Source organism: Dermochelys coriacea, chromosome 1 (assembly GCF_009764565.3).
Source record: "Dermochelys coriacea isolate rDerCor1 chromosome 1, rDerCor1.pri.v4, whole genome shotgun sequence".
NCBI classification, from domain to species: domain Eukaryota; kingdom Metazoa; phylum Chordata; order Testudines; family Dermochelyidae; genus Dermochelys; species Dermochelys coriacea.
In genome coordinates this window covers 156,370,395-156,384,371 of record NC_050068.2, presented here as the reverse complement: position 1 = coordinate 156,384,371, position 13,977 = coordinate 156,370,395, and the positions used below count along the sequence as shown (strand labels likewise).

The window sequence follows — 13,977 nt, the reverse complement described above, 5'->3', positions numbered from 1 at the left end:
ATACAGCTGTAGAATGTGAAGGAAACAGTTGACTGGTACAGACCTCTCAACACAGCCGCTTCCAAAACTAGGCAACCAGCTCCCCTCCTCATTGTGTAAGTTTCCACCACAAACAAAACTACTGTATTGCTCTCACATATGCAGTCCAAATTGGGATCCCTCTTCCCAGTATCATGCCTGGTTGCTGCTGCTGTGGTCCTTAGATCCTTCCCTACTACGTTGTTATACTGGGATACAAGGCTTTCTGTCAATTTCACAAGTGGCCTTGGGTCTTGCATGAAACATGTCAACTTAAAGGATCAAACCTAATACTACTGCACACTGCCCTTTCTTTCACCTCTTCCAAGCTGTGTTTAAATAAAGTAATAATAAAAATAATAATAATAATAATAATAATAAAAAAAAAACTTGTTCAAGGGAGAATGATGGAGGCGGATGAAAGATGAGACAAAATGAGCCATTCAAGATAGCGCTGAAGTGGGAACCTGAGTTGAAAGATATTGACCCCAGTTCTGAGCTATAGCTTGGGGTGAAGGTAAATGTCTCTGAATCCTCTCTGGGGCCTCCTAGATTTTGGAGCCAGCCAGGTATTGTACTGATTACTGGTATAAACTACAGCAGCCCCCAGGATGCTCTAACCTACCCTTGGCTGCTAAAAGCCAAGAATAGTTGGCATGCCATGACATTCCAGGCATGTCCCCTTTTTCAGCCAGCCACTCCCCAGCATGCTTCCTATATCCCAGACTACACACGTGATTAAAGCGTGGAGCTGATCTAGTAGTTCTGCTAGCCACTCCCCAACATGCTTCCTTTATCCCAGGCTACAGACGAGGGGTGGAGCTGATACAGTGGTTCTACACCAGTCAGGGATTTCCCCTCCACAGGATGGATTCCTGGGTAGCAGGTTGAGCGGCTTTACTCCTGCTGTGAGTTACCAAAGAGGCATGAAGCAGGAACAATTGGAACAAATAATGTGGTGTTATTTTTTTTTCCCAATCTAGATTACTTCTATTTCAGATTAAGACAAAGAGAGAACAATCTAACCTATTCAAGTCAGGTCCTCAGCTGGTAGCCATTGGTGACACTTCACTGACCTCTTCCAATGGACAGAACTACACTGACTTATATCGGCTGAGGGTCTAGCCCTCCGTGCGTATGTGAGCGAGTGAGAGACCACTGATTCTCTCTGTAACGTTCCGCATCTGAAATGTAACACAGAAAATGGCAACTGCCCTTCATGAGTCAGAAAGACTTTGTTTAAAGGAGCAGTATGCAGAAGACGGAATAACAGCGCCTCCCTTCCCTTACATAGCCGTCATCACCACAAAACCCACAAGGATTTTAAACTAACCATAGGGTAACATGAAACAGATGGGAGCCAAATGGCTGAACTAAAGAGGATATAAATCCACATCGTCCAAGCAACTGCAGTTTGCTAGCAGTAGTTTTCTGATAGATGTGTTTATTAAAACACGCCTTTGTTTTACTTTTATTTTGTCTTATAATATGGAAGCCTCATTCAAGCCCTGATTCAGCAGTCCATGCCCATTCAGCAAAGCGCTTTACGTGCGCTTAGCTTTAAGCATATGTTATCCCATTGATGTTAATGGGACTCAAGCATGTGTTTAAAGTTAAACAAGGGTTTAAAAGCTTTGATGAATAGAGACGGTCTTAAATGTTTTGCTGAATTTGGACCCCAATGTATAATTCCTGAGAGGATGATAAATCTCGTCTGTAATGAATGTAATGTTACCTCTTATTTGTTCTGGATTTTCTTCTGTTAGGATTAGTAGAAATATCATATCATGTTAGGAATCCTAATGTTTTAGTTTCATGTTGGAAGTACCGACAAAATGTCTTGTTTTGGTTGGTTTGCTGGCTCCGACCTTTGGGCTTGCTTTATCGTGCCACAACAAATTCTCAAAGTGTTTTGTAAATGGCTTTTCCACAGAAACCCTCTTCTTCATGTGAGCTATTCATTTTTTCTTAAAATGAGCAGAGGCATGTTGTGATAATTGGGTCTACAAAAGTACTCTAATTGTGAGCTCAACTGTAAAAAGTGAATGTCAGTTCATATATTATGATATCTTATCATAATAAATGTTGATGATAAAAGTTGCGAAAGGGAGACAGACTGAATTAGCTAAAACAAAAAGGCCTATTTATATACTTCAAGGACTGTGTTAAAATTATGACTGGTAAACAAGAGGAATGGAAATCAATGAATAGGGCCCTACCAAATTCACGGCCATGAAAAACGCATCACAAACCGTGAAATCTGGTCTTCCCTCCCCCCCCCCCCCATGAACTCTGGTCTTATGTGCTTTTACCCTATACTATATAGATTTCACGGGGAGATCAGCATTTCTGGGGGGTCCTGTCCCAAAAGGGAGTTGCAGGGGTGGTCACAAGGTTATTTTAGGAGGTAGGGGATCACAGTCTTGCCAACCTTACTTCTGTGCTGCCTTCAGAGCGGAACAGTTGGAGAGTGATGGCTACTGACTGAGGGCCCAGCTCTGCACGTAGCAGCACAGAAGTAAGGGTGGCAATACCATACCATACCATGCCACCCGTACTTCTGCGCTGCTGCTGGCGGCGGCTCTGCCTTCAGAGCTGGGCTCCTGGCCAGCAGCTGCCGCTCTCCAGCTGGCCCAGCTCTGAAGGCAGCATTGCCACCAGTGCAGAAGTAAGGGTGGTAGTAGTACCACAACCACCCCACTATAATAACTTTCAGACCCCCCCACCCCGTTGGATCATATTAAAGAAGTTCTGTATTAAAATCACAAATGAGTTTGATTCCCCATAGTTTAAATTCCAGGGTATTACTAATTAAGAGGTCTCTTGGTTTCTCTCCCTTTCCGTGTGAAACTTGCAAGCTGTAATTGTGTTAGTACATCCTAAGACAGAGTCTGTTCTCAAAGCAATTCTTTGTAACAACAACTACTCACAGAGAGAGAGACTCAAAGCAATACTCTGTAACAACAGAAACAGCACCCAGAGACTCCCCGCCCTTTTGTTGTATTCATCTCGCTTTGTTAACAATTGTGATTAAAATAGAGATAGAGGATGGATATGGATGGATGCTTGGTGAGGATAATAACTGAATGATCAGGGAGGTGCCAGCCTAAGAATTCAGCATCCATCGGCTGAAGAAGGCATCAAGTGGAAATAACCAGTGGACCCCCGGAGGGCAGACTGGAAGCCACCCAACAGCCTCAAGAATGGGAGAACCAAAGAACAAGATAACATATGGCAGCATGGAGCCGTCAGGATTGATTGATTCAGCAACAGCATGATGAAGCAATTCCCATAGACTGGCATAGGAAGAAATTCCTATAAAAATGGACGCGAGAAAGTGAGACCTTTGGGGTTATGTTAGCACTTTTGCACATATATTCTATAGAAATGTATACAACAGGCATGTGGGAACATACTGGAGACCAAGCACAGCAGTGTTTTACCTGGAGCGGTAGGTGTCATTGCTTCTAGCACAACAATCCCCTCGTTACCCTCTACTCTGGATACTGCTCAGGGCTTTTCTGCTAGGAACGACTCCATGGCTCATGAAGACACTTCTGAACAATAAATGTTTTATTGTTTTGTGTTTGTAGTATGGTAGAGGGTAGAGTCCCTAGCTGAGACTATACAATGGTCCAGTCCAAGAGGGCCCCAAACACCTAGTTGGAGATAGTCTGGGTCCCAAAGAGCATACATTTTAAATAGCCACGACCAAAACGGAAGCACAGAGAGGTAATGTGATTTGCCTTAGGTCCTATAGCAGCTCAGTAGCAGCACAGGTGGGAATAGAACCCACCCTGTTTGCCTCCCTCTCCACCATACCAAGCTGCATCCTAGTTTTACTCTTTGGAAGTCACCAAGTGGCAGATACCTGTTCTCAAAAGAAGATTCTAGAATAACATCCTGAGAGCAGTTCCAACTGTTGTTCAAGATGAGGAATTTACACAGCAGGGCACTGAAGTCCCTTCTGCTGCCTTGAGTCTTAGAAAACAAAAAAAATCACAAAACTAATTCTTACTCTGATGAAGGCTGTGCTGTGCCCTGCCCTCCTAGCTCCAAATGGATGTGGCCCACCCCAGATGGTGGTGTACACTGGGGAGAAGGGAAAAGCAACACTGTTTGGGGCGATGAAGTTCAGCACAACTGGAACAACATAAGCAGAACAACTTTCAGATTAGCACCCGTGGCTTGGGAGCATAACAATTTTACGTTGTCTTTTTTTTCCCTGTGGAACTCTCACAATGAAAAAATAGTCCAACTGCCAGCTCTATACCGAATTTGAGAGTTTGCATGAGCATCTTTAGCCTTGCGGGGGTAAAACAAAACAAATCCCTAAAATCCACCCCTAAAAAAGAAAGGTTCCAGAAAGAGTTGGTCAGGATGGAGCGGGAGAACTGGCTACTCCTCCTAAAGCAAAATAGCAGACAAAGGACTCAGTGTTGTCAGACATGCTAGCAAGAAGCTCCTCAGCCACAGCTCAAAAATATCCCAGAAACAGCAGCAACTAATTTCTCCATCCAGTCAGTAACTGTGCCCAGAGAGCAAGTTCATTTTTATAGAAGCAATACATTGGTTCAGAAGTCCCATCATATGGTGCAGTGGATTGAGAGGGAAATGCAGAAACCTTGTTAATTTGCAGAAATCCACAGCCTAAATGCACAGGGTAGATTAAAAGATTATAATCCCTCTTTGAGAAATGTTTAGCTGGGAAATGGATCTGGACTCCACAGCTAAACAACTTCTTGCTTTTCCCTGTTTGTGCATTGAGACCCCCTTCCTCTTCCAGCCCATTATTCAGAATCTTGCCAGCTGCTGGTCATGAGGAATTGGAAGAGAAAATAAACAAAACAATACAGAGGATCTTTGGCCCTAGTAAGCCAAATTTAACAATGCTGGTATAAAGACCTGTATGCAATTTACCTTGTTTCGGGTTTCATTACAAACTTGAATAATAACATGAGACTTATTACAAGATTAGCTAAAATTCTTGATCCTTTCAGTCAAACAAACTCTGTTTCAAACCAAAGGAGGTCAAATTACAGTTTAGCTTTGAACTTGTATAAAGACATAGGTTTGTGGCTTCAGCTGAGTTACGCTTATGACTTGTGAGTTTCAATCCAAAGTGAAACTCTGTGTGTGAAATCGCATGGACTGAAACTGAATAAAATGCCCAAGTGAAACCCTGCAAAGTGAAACCACTGAGTTCCACACAGCTCGGTGACACATATTTTCATATTCGTGAGTGGTGCTGATGCCTGCAGTGTGAGTGTTGCTCAGCTCTGCTTTGGATCAGTATAAGTCCACATTGCAAGTACAACTACAATTTTTGTAACTCATTGGAGGCATGGTCATCTTAACCAACTACATGTAACATGGTTCTATTTGTGTCCAAATAACAGCTTTTCTGCTGTCACAAGCTTGTGTGCAAATCTACTATGCTGCCAAAATGCAGTTCCCACTGTGCATGAATCTGAAGCATGGGCAGCTTTTCCACAGCGCTTTAGCAGGGAGCAGCATGTCCAGAGGACAGAGATGTAGAATGACACCAGCAGTGTGTGGGGTGAAGCACTGTGGGATTTCCAGCTGCACAGAGATCTGGGAAAGCAGAGGACTAGCCAAATTGGTTAGAGGCATGGCCACAGCACCTGTCCTCAAAGCAAACCCTCCTCTACCAACAGTATACTTAACCAACAGCATGCTGACCCAGTGACAGTACGACCACTCTGGGTACATCTACACTGCATACCAGAATACATCTACACTGCATACCATACACTGCTACATTGTGGCAGAATGTAGGGTGTATAGCTACATGCCACAGTGAAAAGCAGGCTGTGTCCACACTGCGGTGTGTAGTTACACTTGTCAGTGAAAAGCTCTGGCAGCGGGCAAAGGAGCAGAAGCGGGGAGCTACTGGAGTCTTCCTCTGCTGGAGTCAGGATGCTACGCTGCTAAAAATAACAGTGTTAAGGGAGGAGGCATTGCTTGGGCATCTAGAGAACCATGTAGGATACGTACCCTAAGGTTTTGGAGTGTCTACACTGCTCACATAAGCCAGGCCTCACCATTTACATTGCTATTGATACCCATGCTCGGGAGGCGTGTAGTGTATATGCTCTACGTGCTGCCAAAAGGAGTGTGCAGTGTAACCATACCTTATGTGCCAACCTATGGCTGTGGCAAGAGGGATGCACTATTAGCTGCTATGGTTACTAACCAAGTTACAGCCTTGTTGTGTGGACACAAATTATGGTTTTTTTCGGGGGGGGTTAAATTATTTTGAACTAGAAATCTCTTAGAAAATCTATGACTAATCTTCACTGAATCACATTCCTTATAAGCATTTGCATAGTTAAATAGACATGAAACCAGAAGCAGATCCTTCATGTCTGGAGCTGTTTGTAGATGACTCTGCCTCTTCTCGCCAGTATGCCTTTAAACTTTTTGGGCTAGAGGAAGTCAAAACACTCCCAGGCATAATAATCTATAGAGCGGGTTTGTCAAAGGCCTGTGCATCTTGATGGTATCTGGAGTGTGCTAGGCATATTATAAGGTTGTAGTATCTAAGATTTAATTTAAAAAATAGGAAGTTTCTAGCCCTCATGGTTGCGCAAAATAATGTTCCAAATGTGAATGAGTGTAACTGATGCAGCGTTTTTATCTTGCATCATCAGGCAGCCTGAATGAATGACTCAGAAGTATGAACTTCCTTCCTCCTATTAGTCTTACTGGGGCGGGCAGCTCACTGCCTCAATGCAACAGAGATGATATATCAAGGTCTTGAGGGAGTGAAGATGGGCTACTGTAGTGGTTCTCAACTCTGGTCCACGGCTTGTTCAGGGAAAGCCCCTGGCGGGCCGGGCCGGTTTGTTTACCTGCCGTGTCTGCAGGTTCGGCCGATCGCAGCTCCCACTGGCCGCGGTTCGCCGCTCCAGGCCAATGGGGGCTGCGGGAAGCAGCACAGACAAAGGGACATGCTGGCCGCCCTTTCCGCAGCCCCCATTGGCCTGGAGCGGCGAACCGCAGCCAGTGGGAGCCGCGATCGGCCGAACCTGCGGACGCTGCAGGTAAAGAAACCGGCCCCGCCCACCAGGGGCTTTCCCTGAACAAGCCGTGGACCAGAGTTGAGAACCACTGGGCTAGTGGGAGCAATTCCTGGTTTAGCCTTTACTTAGGCTTCTCTAGAAAACTTCTCTCTCTGTGTTAAGAGTTTGCAGTTAGAAAAGTGGTTCTTTTTCATTTTTATATTTCATACTGACTGTGGACTAAATTCTGTTCCAGGCCACTGAAGTTAATGGTCCTACATGGATGTACCAGAGAACAATTTGGCCCACTGTTTTCTCCAGTGAATAATTTCTTTTAGAATATATGCAGTGAAGTTGCCTCTGCCCTTCCTTTATTGAAATAGCTAGATGATATCTCTGCTTCTCAGGCTGTCATGTGTTCAGTGCTTACAATGATTTTTAAAAATTGCAAAATTGGAGGTGTCAGATTTAAATTACTTTAAATGTGTTTCATTGTATGTAGGTAATCTGTAAGTCACAGTGGCTCCTTTTCCTTTACACTGATACACCTTACTCTTCCTGGGGCCTGATCCTGCAAACATTTATGTACACAAAGAAATGAGAATCCTGTAGTTTGAATTTAGCCTATTTAAATGAAGAACGTGCAAAGATGCAATTAATTGCAGCAGTGGGATTATCTATGTGAGTAAAATTACTTGTATGTAAATGTTAGCAGGACAGTGTGTGTATATATTATAAATGCATAGTGTGTGTACATAAAAGTTTATGTGACTATTATACACACTAATAAACAGAATTGAGTAAAGGACAAGCAGGCAGGGGCACTGTCATCATTATTAATAGATACTGTGTAAAAACCTGACCAATAATTGCCTACTACGGATTTTGATCTGCCTTGAAATAATCTGGAGGGAGTGATGTACTGATAACTGGCTGACCTTCGCCCACGAAATTCAATAATACACATCAGAATTCACTATGCTCCTTTACCACTGAACTTGCCCTATGTCCATGAAATGTCTACTCAAGTACTAATTACTTTTATGCAATTTTATTGTCCTCCAAAACTTGCTAACCAAATAAAATTGCTCCATTGCCATCTGTATGTTAGTCACCAACTGTCTGATCTCTTTTCCAATGCTTTTGTAGGAAGATTATTCTTTAACTCTCATGAATGACAGTGAAAGCTGCCTACATGGATTGCTGTCACTGGACTGGAAGGGAAGGCATTTCCTATTTACAAGGAGCTAATGTCATGAAATAAGTTCAGCAAAAAAAGAGGGGGAGAGAAACCAGTTAATTTTTTTTTTCAAACAATCTTATCTACCAGGAACAAAATGTTTTCAGAGCTTCTTTCTAAGTCCTAATGAAAGTCCTAATGAAACCCCGAGACCCGGATTCTGATACCCTTACTCACCCTGAGAAGCAAAAATAGACCCATAGACCTAACTGTGACTACTCATGCAATAAGCTGATAATTAGCATGAGTAAGGATATTAGATTCTGGTCCTTAGGACTTGGCTACACTTGCAGATGTAGAGCGCTGGGAGTTAAATCAACCTTCAGAGACCGCACCAGGGAAAATGTTGCTGTGTGTTTACACTGTCAGCTGCAAACGCACTGGTGTGGCCACATTAGCAGCTCTTGCAACGCCACAAAGAGCAGTGCATTGCGGTAGCTATCCCAGTGTGCAAGTGGCTGCAGCATGCTTTTCAAATGGGGTGAGCAGTGGAGTGTGACAAGGAGTGTGTTGTGTGCATGTGGGGGGAGAGACAGTGTGTTTTGGGGGTCAGAGAGCATGTCAGCATGCTGTCTTGTAAATTCAGACAGCAGCAGACCCCCCCCACACACACACGCACCTCTCTCTCACACACACACTCTCAGCAGCAGCATTCCACAGTAATGGTTGCTTTGTCTTGGAGCAGATAAGCATGCTGGCTGTCAGAAACAGAGCTTTGAAAGGGGATATCTGCATGCCTGCAGCTGAGTTCAAAACAATGACAAGAGTGGCCACTTTACTTCAGGGGATTATGGGATATTTCCAGAGGCCAATCACAGCACAGTAATGCAACACGTTGTCCACACTGACACCCGGGCATTTCAGCCGGGGCGCAGCAAGCTCTATGCTTCTCGTGGAGGTGGAGTACCAGGGGCTCTCCAGCTGCAGAGTCCAGGCACTCTAAGTGCCTTGCCAGTGTGGATGGGTCAGGAGTTAGGGTGCCCAGGGATGATTTAATGTGCTCTAACTTGCAAGTGTAGCCAAGCCCTTAGTGACTAAAGCAGATGTGGGGCTGAGACTCAAACAGGGAGAGGGGCAGATGGTGATGGAGCAAAAGAGGGAAGCAAATATTTAAGGAGGAAAAAAACAAGTGTGGAAGCAATGTTACTTCTGGTGAGAGTTCGTGCAGGACATTAGAGCCGACTTACGTTGGGTATGATTTCTGCAACGAAAGAGGGAAGGGGAACCAGAGCAGGATGTTACGCAGTGAGGTTCAGAGGTGACTAATCAAACTTATTTTAGTTTTCACAATCCTTTTTTAAAAGGCTTTGTTTTTGTTGACTTAAAATCAACTATAAATGAAGTGAACATAGCACAGAGAGAGCGGGAGCCAGCTGGCCTGCTCTTAAAGAATAGAATGTTACTTAGTTTTCTCGGGGTGGCTTCCTTTGAAGAGGGGCACACTCATGCCATCAGAGGAAAGCTCAGCAAAGGCATTTGACTTTTCACAGGACTGAAGGAGCACTTTGCATTGCCAAGTGAGGAATATCCACTTGAGAAACGTTCTATTAGAACATCACTAACTGATGAGAGAATCTTTGCAAGTGACTGATTGAATTTTGAAAACATTTCGATGACCTAATGTTAGGTGGAAAAGGCAACTGTTACTTCTTGAAAATATTCTTTGGCTTCCTGAGGAGGATCAGCTTCAACAGTCCCTGCATTTTTGTGTTGCATACACTATATTACTAAGAACTTGTCTACACTTACTGCACTGCAGCGGTGCAGCTGCACCATCTGTAGCACATAGTGAAGATGCTACCTATGTCAACGGGAGAGCTTCTCCCATCGGTGTAGGTACTCCACCTTCCCAAGAGGCGGTAGCTATGTCAGTGGGAGAAACCGTTCCATCAACATAGTGCTGTCTGTCCAGGGAATTCAGTCAGTGTAACCCCGTCGTTCAGAGGTGTGGATTTTCCAGCATCCCAGAGCAGCATAGTTATACCAACGTAAATTTGTAACGTAGACTGGGGCTAAGAGGCAGACTGCAAATTGCAGCAGACCTTTGGGTTTCAGACTGACTGAGATGTTAGGGCTTGTCTATATTACCAGCTGGATTGACGGGCAGCGATCGATCCAGTGGGGGTTGATTTATCACATCTAGTCTAGACGCGATAAATTGACTGCTGAGCACCCTCCTGTCGACTCTGGTATTCCACCAGGGTGACGCACAGATGGAGTCGACGGGGGAGTGTCAGCCATCGACTTATCGCAGTGAAGACACCGCAGTAAGTAGATCGAAGTATATCGACTTCAGCTACGTTATTCACGTAGCCGAAGTTGCGTAATTTAGATCGCTATCCCCCCTCCCAAGTGTAGACCAGACCTTGAGCAGGGGGTTGGACTAGATGACGTCCTGAGGTCCCTTCCAACCCTGATAGTCTATGATTCTATGACCTAAATGTGGTTTCACTGTACTTTCAGTCCTCCATCATTTAAGTTATCTCAAGTCAATTTTTCAAAAAGTTCATAAGTGACTTAGAAGCCTAAGTCCTATAGATTTTCAGTGAGACTTGGAAGCCTCAATCTCATTTGAAAATGGGACTTAGGGAACCTCCCAGCTTTTGGAAAACTAACTTTTTGGTGGAAAAACTTCCTCTAGCTTTGGTCTGATTATGATCATGGTTTAAGCTTGCCTCTGAGGAATAGTGGGGGCAGTTTAGCCCAAATCAGACGGTCCATTTATTTACAGTTTTGGACATGATCGGTAACTATTTATATTTACATTTTAAAAACGTTCTGCTCTCTTAATGTCATGCCAGTTCACTCATATGTGTGCTTCAGGTTTCTCCATTACCTATGATTAGTATATACCACCTCTGTGAGTAGCACTAAGTCCTGGTCTACATTGGGGGGGAAAATCGATCTAAGTTATGCAACTTCAGCTATGTGAATAACGTAGCTGAAGTCGACCTACTTAGTTTGACTTACCGTGGTGTCTCCACCACAGTGAGTAGACTGCTGTTGCTCCCCCGTCAACTCGGCCTGCGCCTCTCGCAGAGCTGGAGTACAGGAGTTGACGGGAGAGAGCTCGGGGCTCGATTTATCGCATCTAGACTAGACGCGATAAATTGATCCACGCTGGATCGATCGCTGCCCGCCAATCCAGCAGGTAGTGAAGACATAAGTGAGTAATTTGTAGCAAGTACTGTACTGAATACAAACTCCCATGAAAATTCACAATACCAACAACTTATCGTCTTACATAACTCCTAAAGCATGCCTTTGTCATGATGTGTACAAATCACTACCACTAGCTAAAATAACAAACACCTCTGACTACTTTGATCTCTGTGACTTACATAGTTTATGCAAATTCACCTGAGCTATTTTGGGCACATCTTTATTACTTGCTTAGTATAATGGGACCCTAACCTCTCATTGGGGTCCTTAGATGTTACTGCGATAGCAATAATAAATAATAATTCAGTAAGTCAATTGTCTGTCAGCAGCTTGAGATTTTCTTGAATTTATTTGTTTTTCAATATTTGCTGGATAATTTCAGCAGTTGACTCTTCTTCTGTGAATTGGTCACAAGCAAATCATTAGGAACACTCTGCATCTGAAACTTTAAAGGTTTCAGAGTAGCAGCCGTGTTAGTCTGTATTCGCAAAAAGAATAGGAGTACTTGTGACACCTTAGAGACTAACAAATTTATTTGAGCATAAGCTTTCGTGAGCTACAGCTCACTTCATCAGATGCATTTGGTGGAAAATACAGTGGGGAGATTTCAAATAAATTTGTTAGTCTCTAAGGTGCCACAAGTACTCCTTTTCTTTTTGCGAATACAGACTAACACAGCTGCTACTCTGAAACCTGTCATTATGCAAGGCACTGAATTTAGCCATATAAAGTGGAAATCTGTCAACTTCATGAAAAAACTCATACAGATACAGACAGACATCATCTTCCTCTCCAAATGCAACCAGATGGACATCATACCAAAGGGACTGAATATAAATCTCCCCACTGCATTTTCCACCAAATGCATCCGATGAAGTGAGCTGTAGCTCACGAAAGCTTATGCTCAAATAAATTTGTTAGTCTCTAAGGTGCCACAAGTACTCCTTTTCTTTTTGTGAAACTTTAAAGTGTGTTTAGTGATGTGACTAATAGATTGGTTTGTTACAGTTTCTCTTCCCAGACTGGAAGAGCAGCCGTGTTAGTCTGTATTCGCAAAAAGAAAAGCAGTACTTGTGGCGCCTTAGAGACTAACAAATTTATTAGAGCATAAGCTTTCGTGAGCTACAGCTCACTTCATCGGATACGAAAGCTTATGTTCTAATAAATTTGTTAGTCTCTAAGGTGCCACAAGTACTGCTTTTCTTTATGCAGCATCAAGTGTTCAGTGTGAGTAATTATGTTTGAGTTCAGCATTCACTTTCTGCAAACTAATCTGAACTTCATATTTGCAGCAAAGTTGATGCCAAAATCTCATTCAATACAATGCTCAAGAAAAGTGAGTACAAAGTGCATGCCATTTAGTTAATTGAGCAAATAGTGCAGATAACATTTAGCTTCAGGTGAGAGCTAGCTTTGTTCTCACCGGTATGCTTTTAGTGGCTTGATTTGTTTTTCTCTTCTACAATTAGTTTTTAAGCAGTCACTTTTCACACTCCCCCCAGCCCCCAATTCAAAACTAAAGCAAATGGCATTTACAAGACATTGGGGATTGTAACGTTGGGGTTTTTTTGATCTCCCCCAGCACATTGCTACCTACAGCAGAAACAACTTTCATTTCTCACTCCCTGTTTTCTAGATACACACCACTCCTGAAGCCAATGTAAAAAGATCAATATAAGCTCATGTCTTAGATGCAGCACCGATAGTTTTTTCCCCCCTTATATTGAAAAGAACCAACTTACTTGTCTCTGGATTTTCCTGATATTTTGCTTAAGAGGGCTGAAAATCGAATGTAGTACTGCAACCAACTCCCTGCGTTAAATGAGGAAGTGCTGATACAAGTCAGGATTGAGGGAATGACTCACATATGTAGCATAGATTACAGAGTAGCAGCTGTGTTAGTCTGTATCCACAAAAAGAACAGGAGTACTTGTGGCACCTTAGAGACTAACAAATTTATTTGAGCATAAGCTTTTGTGATCTACAGCTCACTTCATCACATGCACTGCATGCATCTGATGAAGTGATCTGTAGCTCACGAAAGCTTATGCTCAAATAAATTTGTTAGTCTCTAAGATAAGTAGCATAGTGGGTCTTGTGGAATGAAAGGAATAACCACACTAACTACAGCTTGCTTCACTGGAAGTTAGTGGTGAAGTACCACCTAATAATAAATGCTCAGCAACATTTGATCTTCCAGCTTCATCACCTTCCTGTTTGGCTAAACATTATGCTGTAAATGTCACAGAGCATAAATATTGATTCAAAATCCTACAGTGATTCATGTGAAAATATTTAGAGGATTTTTAAAACATGGGTTCACTATAAACTGCAAAAGCTAGTTATTGCACGGGCCTTTTTTGATCTTTTAGCAGTATTATCTTTTAAATATGGGAGTTGGAGTGAGGAAGTGGAACAAAGCGAATGGATGAGGATAACAGTGGAACAAGCTATTACTGGGGGATATTTAATAATGTGTCCCAATGACTTTCTTAAACTGCCAATTGCCATGTAATGTTCAGGTATCTCAGT

At 43.1% G+C, this 13,977-nt stretch overlaps 1 protein-coding gene across 3 annotated transcripts in view; it reads right to left on the bottom strand.

The window, feature by feature from the left end:
* LOC119841128 (CD276 antigen homolog) overlaps positions 1–13,308 on the bottom strand; it is a 37,960-nt gene extending 24,652 nt beyond the window's left edge. For 2 of the 3 annotated variants that reach the window (XR_006278336.1, XR_006278335.1), the window contains exon 1: positions 13,188–13,277. The gene's annotated coding sequence lies outside the window, so the exon portion shown is untranslated. Of the gene's footprint in view, positions 1–13,187 lie in introns of all 3 variants that reach the window. The other variant, XM_038368249.2, reaches the window with a different exon arrangement.
* Positions 13,309–13,977: the final 669 nt, after the last annotated feature.